Source organism: Sapajus apella, unplaced genomic scaffold, assembly GCF_009761245.1.
Source record: "Sapajus apella isolate SASKATOON/1434 unplaced genomic scaffold, GSC_monkey_1.0 scaffold68, whole genome shotgun sequence".
NCBI classification, from domain to species: domain Eukaryota; kingdom Metazoa; phylum Chordata; class Mammalia; order Primates; family Cebidae; genus Sapajus; species Sapajus apella.
In genome coordinates this window covers 11715347-11728024 of record NW_022437008.1, presented here as the reverse complement: position 1 = coordinate 11728024, position 12678 = coordinate 11715347, and positions in this window count along the sequence as shown.

Here is a 12678-nt window from a genome sequence, read left to right as displayed (position 1 = left end):
GGGGGACAGGGTTGGGGATGTGCCCTTGAGGTGCAGCCTGATCCCATGAAATTGTGAAGATGTCCCTCTAACTCCCCCAGCTCTGACTTTCTCCCTGCAAATAGACTTCCGATTTCTTTTTCTCCAACTAGCTTTTTGTGGATGAACTAATGCTTTGTAAGCACTCCGTAAACTAGAAATCATTACCCAAAGTTAAGAGGTCGTTATTTTAACATGTAGGATGGAGCCTGACATCAGGCCTTTAAAGCCCGTTCACCACTCCAAGAAGAGAAAACTATCACCTTGTAAAACAGCAGAAGCATTCCCTACCAGCTGGCTTGTCAAGTCCCCCAAAAACTGAACAGTCGAGAGATTTTCAAGAAAAGACAAATGATCCCAGTCTTGGGATCCTGAGGCCTGAGTTGTCATTGCCGTTTGAGGACTTCCTGAGCATTGCTATGCCCCAAAGATGCCTTGGGACAGTGGTGCACACTTTTTTGGAATGCCGTTTTGCTTAGGGCTCTACTAGGTGTTCAACAAATAAACCCTGATGTGTCCACGGCTTCCCACAGCAGGAGCTCCCTTCTAGCGGGGTGACACTGTGGCTTTTGTGGTTAAGCAAGCCATGCTCCTCATGTGGAGATTCAGAGATCATTCCTTCCATCTATGGCTCTACCATCTCTAAGGCAATCAACCCAAAGAGAAAGATACAGTGTGACATGGTAAAAGCCCCATAAACCTGCACACCTCAACCATACCTCGGCTTTCTGTTGAAACTGCTCTCTGTAACCCTGATGTGACAGGCAAGCAGTCCAAACCCACGTCATCTTGGCCCCTGCAACTTGTAATAAGTAATTAAGGTCTGTAATTTCCACCCTACCCAGGCAATGTGTAAATTAATGCTTATCTTGACTTCTGTGAACCACTTAAGTAATAGTCGGAACATCCAAAGTCCCCTGGCCCTTGGAATGTCCAAAGCCCTTCGCTCCACCTCTGCACCCCCAGGAGGTGGTTTACTGGCATAAAAGGTCTTGACACCCTCCTTTTGGGGCCATGGGTTAGACAGACTCAAGACCTCCGTGGCCGCTGGCAATAAGGACCCTGCAATTTGTCATACTTTTGTCTTGGTGTTGACTTACACAGTGTAGGGGGCGTGCTTGCTCCCTAAAGCAGTCAGCATGTGACCCATCTTACCGAGGTAGGTCATCAGCACTTGTTTCTCAGTCCCAATGAGGGGAAGTGAAGACACCAGCAGAGACCAGCAGATGGCAAGGAAAGGGACCTCTGTCTGCCCTCACTGTGCATTAGCACGAGAGCACAAGACACTCCCACCACTGCCACGACAGTTGACAAATGCATGGCAATCACCAGGAAGCTACCGCCCCTTTCCATGGCAGCGACCTGGAAATTACCACCCATTTCCTAGAAGGTTCGAAATAACCCACCCCTCAATTTGCGTGGAATTAAAGTGGGCGTGAGTATAAACACCATTGCCGAGACGTCACACTGTGTGGATTCTGGTGCACCGCCTATGAATTCTTCCTGCTCCACAAGGAGCAATACTGTTCAATGAAAGATTGTAGTCTCACACCATTGGCTTGCCTTTGAATTTTTTCCTGGGCAAAGCCAAGAGTCTGCCAGGCTAAGCCCCAATTCATTCTGGGGCTCACCTATCCACCTACATCATTATTTCTGCTCATTTTGTGTTGCCAAAAACCATTCACACGGCCACATCTGGAGGTAAAGAGAAATGTATCCTTGGCCAGCCAGCTTCACACTAAGAAGGAAGCACAGGCTTTGGGGGACGGCTAAGTGATACTGCCATGGGTCATAATCCCCCTTCAAAAACAGAAGAAAAGTGAGAGCTGTCTCCCCATGGAATGAGAAACAGACATGGCTCCCTGAGGGACTCATTCATTCATCAACGTTCCGTTGACTAACTCTGCCACTGAAGGTTTTTGAGTAGAGTAAGCGCATTGATACATTATATTCATATTTCTCCCCACTCTGTCTCCCCACCTTTTCCCCAAAAATGAAATCAAAAAATAGAAAAATGAATTTAAAAAATAGAAAGAAAAAAGGGACAATTCAGAAACAAGCTATTTCAATAGATATTTCTGGAACACCAATTAGAGGGAAAAGTATATACTGATGTAGAAAGAAGAAAGTAGGTCCCAAGAACTGCGGAAGAGAGGGCAGCTCCTTAAAACAATGGAACGCTTTTTAAAAGAAGAAATCAGCCAACAGGGGAGATTAAAAATATAACAGTTAAGAATATAATTGCTGAAATTACGATGGAAAAGGAAGTTTTGAGGGTAGGATTGAGTAGAATGACAACAATCTGGAAATTAAAAACAATATGAAAAATAGAAAAAAACTATGTTGGTTGACACTGTAAGCGCCTAGCGTCACCCCACAGCGAGGACACTGGTGACTAGGGATGGGTGCATGTCCTCAGCACTGCCATGTAAGCCCAGGAGCTGTCAGAGATTGTTCTGAAGGATTGGAGTCATTGATGGAAATTGGAACATCGGGAAAAATGGGGGAGGGGTATTTAAAACTGTATTTCAATATGACTTTTCCCTTGCCTAAATTAATCAAGTAGCTAAAACGCTGGGGAGGGAGGGTGAGCCCCTGGTTTGTAACTTCACTCCCCTGCCTTTAGCTCTCTGAGAAAGCACGTGCTCGTTCTGGTCTCAGGAGGATGTATTGCCATAAGCTTTGGAGCAATCCACCTTTTTATCCACTGTGTGAATTTCTTTCCCTCCCCAAAGCAGTACATTTCCGCACGTGGGGGTCAGTCCATCTAGAATGATACAGTAGGAAGTCTGGTCATGAGTCCCCGTAATCCCAGGTTACATGCAGAGGTGCCCCAAATCGGATCACCTTTAAAGTAGTGTAAGGTTCAAATACACTTTATCTTCAAATCATCCAGCACGTAAAATTTAAACACACACACACACACACACACACACACACACACACACACACACACACGGCAAATGTTAAGACACACATCCAAAGAGAAAACTTGAAATCTCAGAGACAGCACAGTCTCTGGGGCTGCAAAGTCAAATGATTTCTAATGACCGAGTCCAGCAGTTAACGTGGTCACTGTGTGCCGTGGGCAGAGTGGAAGCTGTGGGACTCACGCCCTCCTCCATCACGTGGAGCTGCTGCATGTAAGCTGAACTCAGTTTCGTCAGATCATACGACTTTCTGGAAAAGGACTGGAATCTAGATTTTTATACAAAATCTTCAAATATTTGAATTTGTTAAATTCTAATAAAACATTTTGGCCTATATTTGGATGTCTGTTTACTGTTTCTGGTTTGAATTAATTGTTTTAAAAAGAGACAATGTGTGAAGCCTTCTCTGCCTTGGACAGTGGAGTGGGCTTCTTTGTGAAAAATGTTTAGAAGACTTGCTGCTTTCCTGAGTCATTGCTCCCTTCCCCGTGGCATGCAGAGGGGCACAAGGATGTGTCTTTCAGGGGGTCATTGTTTGAAGTAAAATAAAAATCACAACCCTGAACTAAAGCAGATGTACACGCCAGACACACAAGCGCAGCACAGCACAAGACGGAAGATGATTCATTCCGTCCTGCAGGTGCTACAAGAATTTGAAGAAAAGAGGTCAGTTCGGACCAGAGATTTTCAGGCTTCCTGGAAGAGGTGGGGCCAGAACTCCATGTCACCCCATGAAATGTGGGCCAGCTTTCAGGACAAGATTCCACCCTGGAGATAAAAAGAAGTGGTTTGTGGGACAGCCAAAAATCAAGGGTCTGTGCAGTGAAATGTTAATTATGTTGCTCATTCATTTATCTCCGGGTCTATAAAAGGAAGAAAGTGGAAAAGAAGTTGGACAGGAGCCTCCACATTAACCAAGGACATGGACAAGGAGAGAGAAAAACACAGTTTAAATTCACGGTGTTCAGCAGAGAAAGGCGATCTTGGAAGCAAATGTTAATTAACTACAGTTTGAAAATGAGTTTAGAGCGTCACTGCCACATTGTGGTGGTTCTAATTAATAGCCAGCATTCCTTTCACGACCCATGAAATTCTGCATCTTCACCTGTGATGGAAGAGTATAGCTTGATATGGTCACGATGGTTCAAATTAAAATAACTCATCTCCAGCACATGAGATATATGAGTCACCCATTTTCACAGCTAAATTTAGACTTGATTCTCAAAAGCAAAAAACAAAGACGTGATTTAGCTCTGCTCTAAACCTAGACTCCAGTTCTTATCTCTTCCAAATCATCTATCTCGCTGTAATCAACATTTTGTTTTTATGTTATTTTTACCTTTTGTAGAGATGGAGTCTCACTCACTATGCTGCTCAGGCTGATCTTGAACTCCTGGCCTCAAGTGATCCTCTAACCTCAGCCTCTCCAAATGCTAAAATTACAGACATGAGCCACTGCACCTGGCCCTGAATTTTGCTTTTAAATCACAAATCAAATCATTGTCACTGCCCTGCTTAGCATCCTTCAAAACTGACCCATAGACACTAAAGCTTTGATTTAGCACAAGGCAGGGCCCTCTTTGAACTAGAAATATGCACGTTTGAGAAGGAATTGGTAGCTGACGATAACATTTCATATGCCTTACCACTCTAGATTTTGACATGCTTTTTTACCCCAACCCAACTAAAAATGATACACCTATATTATTGGTGAAAATCAGTCGCTGTGCTAGCTAGCCATTATTAATAATGAGCATGGATAAAAGCCTTCTGACAAATTCGGGGTAGGAGAAACACTGGAGAACAGAGAGATGAGTGATTAGGGCAGAAAAAGTCCTAGTTGCAAAGGCTGGCACACTATGACCTGCTCTGATATTTTCCAGAGAATGCATGAAAGATGGCGTTGGAGGCTAACAGACCCAGCATTAAATCACACTGAATTGTAGTGAAAAAATATCTTTAGCTTTTAAGATTCTTTTGTCCTATTGTATTTTACAGATTAAAAAGAGAAAGTTTCCATTTGGGCAAACATGTCTTTAGCAGTATTTTAACCAAAGTATTTTGACTGCTGTTAAAAAAAAAAAAAAACAAAACCCTAAAATCTCAGTGAATTTATCCAATCCCAAGTTATTTTTTACTCAGTGAGTATGATTCTGGGGCAGCCTTTTACATAGTGACTCATGATTTAATTTCCCCGACTCCTTTGTGGTGGGCTGTGGTCATGTGACTGAGTTCTAGCCAACGGAATGAGACAGAAGTAATGAGTGCCTCACATGCTGTGACTCAAGGATCACATTTTCTGCCATTCTGTGGCTCTGCCATCTGCTAGAGTGTCAAAGATTTTTTACTGGCTCCTCTTTAGTCAACTAGCAGATAAAGAGAAGGAATGTGACAGCCAGCATGAAAGTTTATTATGAAAGGTCTTGAAGAGGTACTGATCACTTCTGACTCATTTCATTGGCTAGAACTCAGTCACATGATCACAGCCCACTGCAAGGGAGTCTGGGAAATGCAGTCATGCTGTGTGCCTAGAAAGAAGCCTCCCAGTAATCTCACGGAGGTGCTCAATAGCAAGGCAGGCAGTCAGACCTCAGACGTGGAGCCCTCCCAAGTAGTGCCATTTTCACTAGAAGTTAATAACATTGTTTTGTTTTCATTCTACTTTATGTCTTCTATTTTGGCCATTGAAACTGGTTTTTCTTCTATGGCAGAAATATAAAATTTTCTTTCAAAATGGATTTAAATTTTAAAAAAGTGAATCTATTTAAGAAAAAAATGAATAAATAAATAAAAGTAGAATATGGAAATCACAAAATCTATTATGGGTACACGTCAATAAACACTGCATTATTTGATCTACTTTTGAATCAGTTTTTCAGTCTCATTTTCAGACACTCTGCTTCTGCCCACAACTTCTCACAATAAGTCAACTCTGGAGCCATCCACCCATTGAACGCTAGCTGGCCACGAATGAGGAGACCAATTTTCTGCCACCAAAATTAAAAACAGCGACCTTTTCTCAATACTCAGGAGCAACATATGTAATAAACGAAGTGTTCTCCTACTTTTAATTTTCCTTTCATTGATCATAAAAAACCTGCCTTGGCACTTAGCTGCTGGATCTAACCTGGGGCTTAGAATTATATCATATATTTACTTATTTGAAATTACATTTAATATATCTCAAGTTCATGGTATTCTACAACAACAAAGAGCAAGGCATCCAGGTGAGCTGTATGCCAAACAAGTTAGAGAATTATGCCATAGTACTTGCTAATTTCATCCACATGTCTCCCTGTCCCTGGGTGCCACAAACCTATTCGTGTCCTTGTCCTACCTCCATAAGTCACTCAAATATGTCTATCTCCCCTTACCCTCCACCATCAGTACTACTGGACAACTTCGTGTAATCCTCAGGCTCCTCCTCACCCCTGCTCTTCTCAGACCCATCTTCCACCCCTGTGGCCTGTATGACCTCCCTAAAATCAAGGTCTTATCATGTTATTTCCTGCTTGATACTCTTAAATGTTGCTCCATTTGTCCACAGAACAAATATCACACTTCTGACCTTGACGCATCTGACCCATGAGAACTTTTTTCTGCTGACATGGCCAGCCTCACCTCCGCTCAGCTTCCCAGTATCCCGACACCAAGCACACTGTGCTCATAATTTTTATATTAGACACTGTAAACCAGGCTTATTTTGAGCTCACAGAGGATGCTGATTATGTTTTACTTGTTTTTATATCCCCAGTGTTAAATTGAACTACTTCTAATAGACACTCAAGTATATGTAAGAAGGTTTTTATCTGATTTGGTTTGGTTTTTGTCTGTCCAGAAACTCTCCTAACTTCTGACTCCAGCACCTCTTGTTTAGGAGAATTGCTCCTTTCCTCTCCAATCAAGAAGGTCTTCAAAGGCTCCCTTATGTAGTCTCTGGCCAATTCAAGTCAAGCCAATCACTGGTCTTCCTGGGGACTTTTCATATTGAAATTCAGGAAAAAGTACTGGTCCCATGGTGGTAACAAAGCTGGGAAGTTGAGTGAGCCAACAGAAGGGCAAGGTGGGCAGGAAGGAAGGCCACATGCAGAGCAGCAGAGCTGGAAGGTGCAGAGGGGACTTGGTCAGCCCTCTACCCTGGGGTCCGCTTGACCTCTAAGGTTAGATGCACAGCTGCTCCTTTCCTGGTTGTTAGAGTTTCCTCATAAATTATCTCTCCTCATGCTGATCTGTTAGTTTCTGTTTTAAGACTCCCAGAATCCTGATTTTAAAAACCTTTCCTAGACTTTGAGTTTCTTTAGGGCACAAATGAACCTCAGCATAGCTGTGTCTTGGTGCCCAGCACAGTGACTGACAGATAAAGGTGAGACCTGGAGTGATGAGAGATGCCTGTGTCTGCCCTGCTGTCCATCTGAAGCTCTGCTTTCTCTCCAGTTATTTCCTGGTGAGAAACATTCCTGATACCCTCTGTATTCCCTTAGTGCAAACGAGTCATGTATCAATGCAGAAGGCCGGCAACAAAGAGGTTGCCAGCTCCCCTTCATTTTAGGTATAAAAATAAAATGCCTAGAAGTGGTTCTATGTCACTTAAACCAAACCTAAACTGCTATAAAGTGAAAAAGCAATTCAGTGCACTAAAGAAATGCATGTGGTTCACCTTTAACTTTCTCATGAGCTTACCTCCCCAGTAAAACATTAAGTTGCTTGAGGCATAAACTGTCTTTATGTTACACGGAACTTAGTGTGAGGCTGGACACAAGAGTGGAAGATTTATGAAAAGAATTAGATGGAATGAATGAGGAAAGGAAGGAAGGCATGGATGTAATGTCTCAAGTTATATTACTCCAGAATGTTTAAAAGCTTCATATCCATAATGCAGGTGTTTGCTCTGCCTTGACTACGTTGGCCTATGAGGTCTTGTTCTCAAACCGCAATTCCATGTCCCATGAGATCTGGGGCGGCAGCCACGTGCACTCTCCAATTCATCCCACATCCATTTGAGTTTCAAAACCTAGAGTCACCACTGGTTTTTAAAAGAAACAGCATCACGCTAAGTGTCTCGTGTTTTTGGTTTAGTTCTTTGTAGACTTCACCAAGATTTATGGAAAAGTTCATAACGCAAAGCACATCACTCCTACCCTTTCCCAGCCTCTCTGCCCTCTCTTTTCTTCTGCCTTTACGCCCTCTCTAGAAGACAACAACAATAACAAAAACCTGAATTCTTCCCCTTGTGTCATGCAAAACACGTCTGCCCATATCCAGACCCTCTAGGGCCCAGTCCTCTATTTTTTTTTTTTTTTGAGACGGAATTTCGCTCTTGTTACCCAGGCTGGAGTGCAATGGCGTGATCTCGGCTCACCGCAACCTCCGCCTTCTGGGTTCAGGCAATTCTCCTGCCTCAGCCTCCTGAGTAGCTGGGATTACAGGCACGCACCACCATGCCCAGCTAATGTTTTGTATTTTTAGTAGAGATGGGGTTTCACCATGTTGACCAGGATGGTCTCGATCTCTTGACCTCGTGATCCACCCGCCTTGGCCTCCCAAAGTGCTGGGATTATAGGCGTGAGCCACCGCGCCCGGCCCCAGTCCTCTACTTTTAGAAGCTGATCAAAGTTCACCTTCCAAATGCTTCCCGCAGCCTCCCCAGAAAAAAATAATGGTCAGTGACACTTTCTTCATTACACTACATAGCTATCCTAAAATTCCAACAGGAGGTGAGAACTTCCCAATAAAATCTTCGAGGATTTACACAGCCCAGCCTGTGCAAAAATACTCATGACAGAAAGAACGACAGAACTCAGTGCAGGAACCAAAAACATGTTTAGCATGAATTGTAATTAACGCGAAACTGTAAGAGATGATGAGTTACCTAACACACATTAATCTGTGTAAAAAAGAAATCTTTGGACATGTAGAAGCTCTGTGGTGTGCTGCCTCAAAATACTCAATGAGGGAGAAATTCAGCTCCAAAGAGGTATTTTGATAGATGCTTGCAATCAGTAGGCACAAGAACAGAGCAGCATACCGTGCTCAAATTGGGGCTGCCATCTGTCTGCAGGTTATCAAAACAGGCCTGCACTGATGCAGTCGTCCTGAACCAAGTGACAGAAAATGCAATCATACTGATTTTCACTCAGAATAAACAAATCGGATTTTCCCCTGCAGTAGCCAAGAAATTCTGTGAGGCCAGCCTGAAAATAATGTGTTGCTCTCGGCCCAGAATCCATTAGCATCCACTTTCTTCTGGTAAAAACAACAACAGCAACAAAACGGTGCTATTGTGTTGTTGGCAAATGGTGACCTGGTGCTTCACAGTTCCCACACTCCGTTTTTCCAAGGAGAGTACCGAATCATTGAGTTTCAGATTTCCCAGTTACTTGTCTTAAAGGGTTATTTGGCCCATGGGCCCCAGTTGGGGGCACAAGTGAGCAGAAGCTGAGGTGTCCCAATGGGGCAAGGAAGAAGTTGGGGAGAAATCAATTCTCAAGCCACTCACAGACCTACAGGTAAATTGCTGTCCTCACCTGGAGAATGAGTGCCAGCGCCAGCCTTGGAAGCCATCGTTATGCACAGAACGGAACCAAACTTTGTATTTGGAGCTCCCTAAATCTTCCTTAGCATGGGAATTTTATTGCAGCTGCAGCATCTGAGGCAGAGACGCCACCAGTCTCTCCTCTCCCCAGGTGTCAAAGGCATCCTTTGCGTTTCAGGAAGCAGGGAGTGATGAGAAACCCATGCACAGAAAAGAGAATCACTCAACTTTTTCAGCAGACACTATTACCTGCTAAGTGACAAAGATGACAGCAGGCTTTATGAAATCATGGAGCAAAAATATACACACATATATATATACATACATATATGCATGCATGTGTGTATGTAGGCAGACAGACATACACACAGAAGTATTGAATACCTTGATCTGTGTACCAAGCACTTAAGTGCATTCTGTGTAAGCTCCACGGTGCTTACGGTTTATCGAGTAGACCTACAGAATTAGGAATGAAAGCAATGCACAATATCTGCCTAAAGAAACTTCCGAACATGGGGCTATAGAGGTTCAGAAGACAGAGGAAAAATCATAAAGGAGCAACCAGACACTTCCAGAAACCAGAAGCTTCCAGAGCTCCCATGGCAGAGAGAGGCTTCCATCTCTTATGCATCAAAATGTATTTCAGGCCCAGTGCAGTTGCTCATGCTTGTAATCTCAGCAGTGTGAGAGGCCAAGGTGGGAGAATCACTTGAGGCCAGGATTCGAGACCAGCCTGGGCAACACAGAAAAACGTTTCTATCAAACAAAAAAAAAAATTAAAAATTAGCCAAGTTTTGGCCGGGCGCGGTGGCTCACGCCTGTAATCCCAGCACTTTGGGAGGCCGAGGCGGGTGGATCGCGAGGTCAAGAGATCGAGACCATCCTGGTCAACATGGTGAAACCCCGTCTCTACTAAAAATACAAAACATTAGCTGGGCATGGTGGCGCGTGCCTGTAGTCCCGGCTACTCGGGAGGCTGAGGCAGGAGAATTGCCTGAACCCAGGAGGTGGAGGTTGCGGTGAGCCGAGATCGTGCCATTGCACTCCAGCCTGGGTAACAAGAGCAAAACTCCGTGTCAAAAAAAAAAAAAATTAGCCAAGTTTTGTGGCAGGCCTTTGGAGTCCCAATTACTTGGGAGGCTGAGGTGGGAGGATCACTTGAACCCAGGAGAACAGAAAGAACAGAACTTAATGCAGGAACTGAGTTGACCAGGCTGAACTGATCAACTGAACCCTGAACTTCAATGGGCTGTGATGGTGCCACTGCACTGCAGCCTGGTCGGCAGAGCAAGACCCTGTCGCTGAAAAAAGGAAAAATCGTGATGTATTTATGATGTTTTGCGTATCTTGTTGTGTCTTTATTGCGAGGGTTCCACCCGTGCCTGAGGTGGTTGGTAGGCTCTAGTTCTGTCTAATGAATTGGTGGCCTGGTGGCTTCTCTGGTGTCTATTTGCATGTGTTGATGTCACAGAATGAAGCAGTCCTGGAGCAGGATATTGTCCATTCAGATTCCTGAGGACAGTGGAGGCAGAGGCAGAGAGAGGTGGAGAGCAGTGTCACCCCCAGGGACGAGTGCAGAGGCCCCCTCTGCAGGAGGAAGATGAGGGCATTGTTTCCATGGGGATTTTTTGAGGGCTGAGGCACAAGCAGCCAAGCTTTGGTTCAAACCCCACCAAAAAAAAAAAAGCGCTCAGGAAACACAGCACAAAAGCCAGGCTTCTCCTTCCATTTCCTGTGAAAGCTGGTACCTCAGAGGAACGGGCACAGAACAGGAGACGCCTATTCCCAGGAGGCCGCCAGCAGGAGGCGCAGCAGGCTTTGGAAGGAGGGAATAGAACTCCTGGATCTGTCCTGGAAGGTGGGCTGTCACCGACGGCTCTCTGGCAGCAGGAGTGGCACGCCCAGGAGAGGCTGTGGCTCTTGTCAGGACCTGCCGGGCACAGAAAGCAGAGCCACAGACGATGCTGGGAAGGCCATGCAGGCTCCCCTGCCTCTCCCAGGAAACCAGACACCCAGGCAGAGAGAAGCTTCCCGAGCTCATGCTCACCCTCTCTCAAAATGGATAAATCCACGGTGGTGCTTAGAATGTTAGGAACCAAGGCAAAAGCCAGAAACGCAACAAAACCCCCAGATTCATAACTGGATGAATGACGTTAACAGAATCCAATTTTGTTGGAGACAGATTTTCACACTTCTTTGTTCCCTGAAGTTTAGTTTTCATAAATTTTCATTTTAGAGTACTACTGTTCTTTCCATGGCCACCCTATTTGTCCAACCCAGTGTGGACAATGATGACAAACTGGCCCCAAAGGTACACCTGAACCCACCACACAGCAGTCACTAGGTTGGCCAGAGGGGGATCAGCGAGGGCAGAGACCTCCTGTCAGGCTGAGATGGCTGCTCAGCGGAGATCCCTGAAAGGCTCCTCCTGGCGTTTGACTAGGAATTCAGGACAGGCAGAAGACCCTTCGCAACCATCACCCTCATAGGCAGAGATGGTGGATTCTGCAGGAATCACCTCCGGAGAACTTTGGCCTGGGCTTTGGAACACTTCATAGCACCCACCTGCCTTAGCATCTATCCTGGGTTTTCTTCTCCAGCTCTGCCATTTCTGGAGCTGTCAGTTACTTCCCTGAGGGAGACACCCAAGTCTTACCATGGGAAACCTAGATTTGTCTTTTTAACTCTGCCTGACTGCCAGGCACTAGAAGAGGGGCTGAGGGAATTGGGCTGATGGCTCATGAGCCACTAGCTCTCCCATATGTCACTGCATCCCTGCAGCTAATGCTGGTGGAGATCACCTGGGAGAAACTGACAGCCTCCCACACCACAGCAGCTTCCCTAAAGGGAGCAGGGTCCTCTGGCTCAGCCACTCCTGCAGTATTCCCGAGAGAGAAAACAAAAATGAGAAGCATCTTCTGCTCCCATTTTAAGTTTCTCTTTCTTTCTCACCAAGCCACACCAGTGCAGTGATGAATAAATAAAGCAGAATGGATGTCATCATCCAGGAGAGTCAGCTTCACATTGTTAGAGAAGTCACTGAGCACCAAGAGCTCCTCCTGGGGAGAGGCAGAGGCTGAGGCCAGATGCTGAGGCAGAAGTCATGGGGCAGCGTCTGGGACTTGCGGGGAAGCAGCATAAAAGGCAAAGGTCCGGGAAGCCCGCATCACATGCCCTTTTCAACACTCAGCCTCTGTC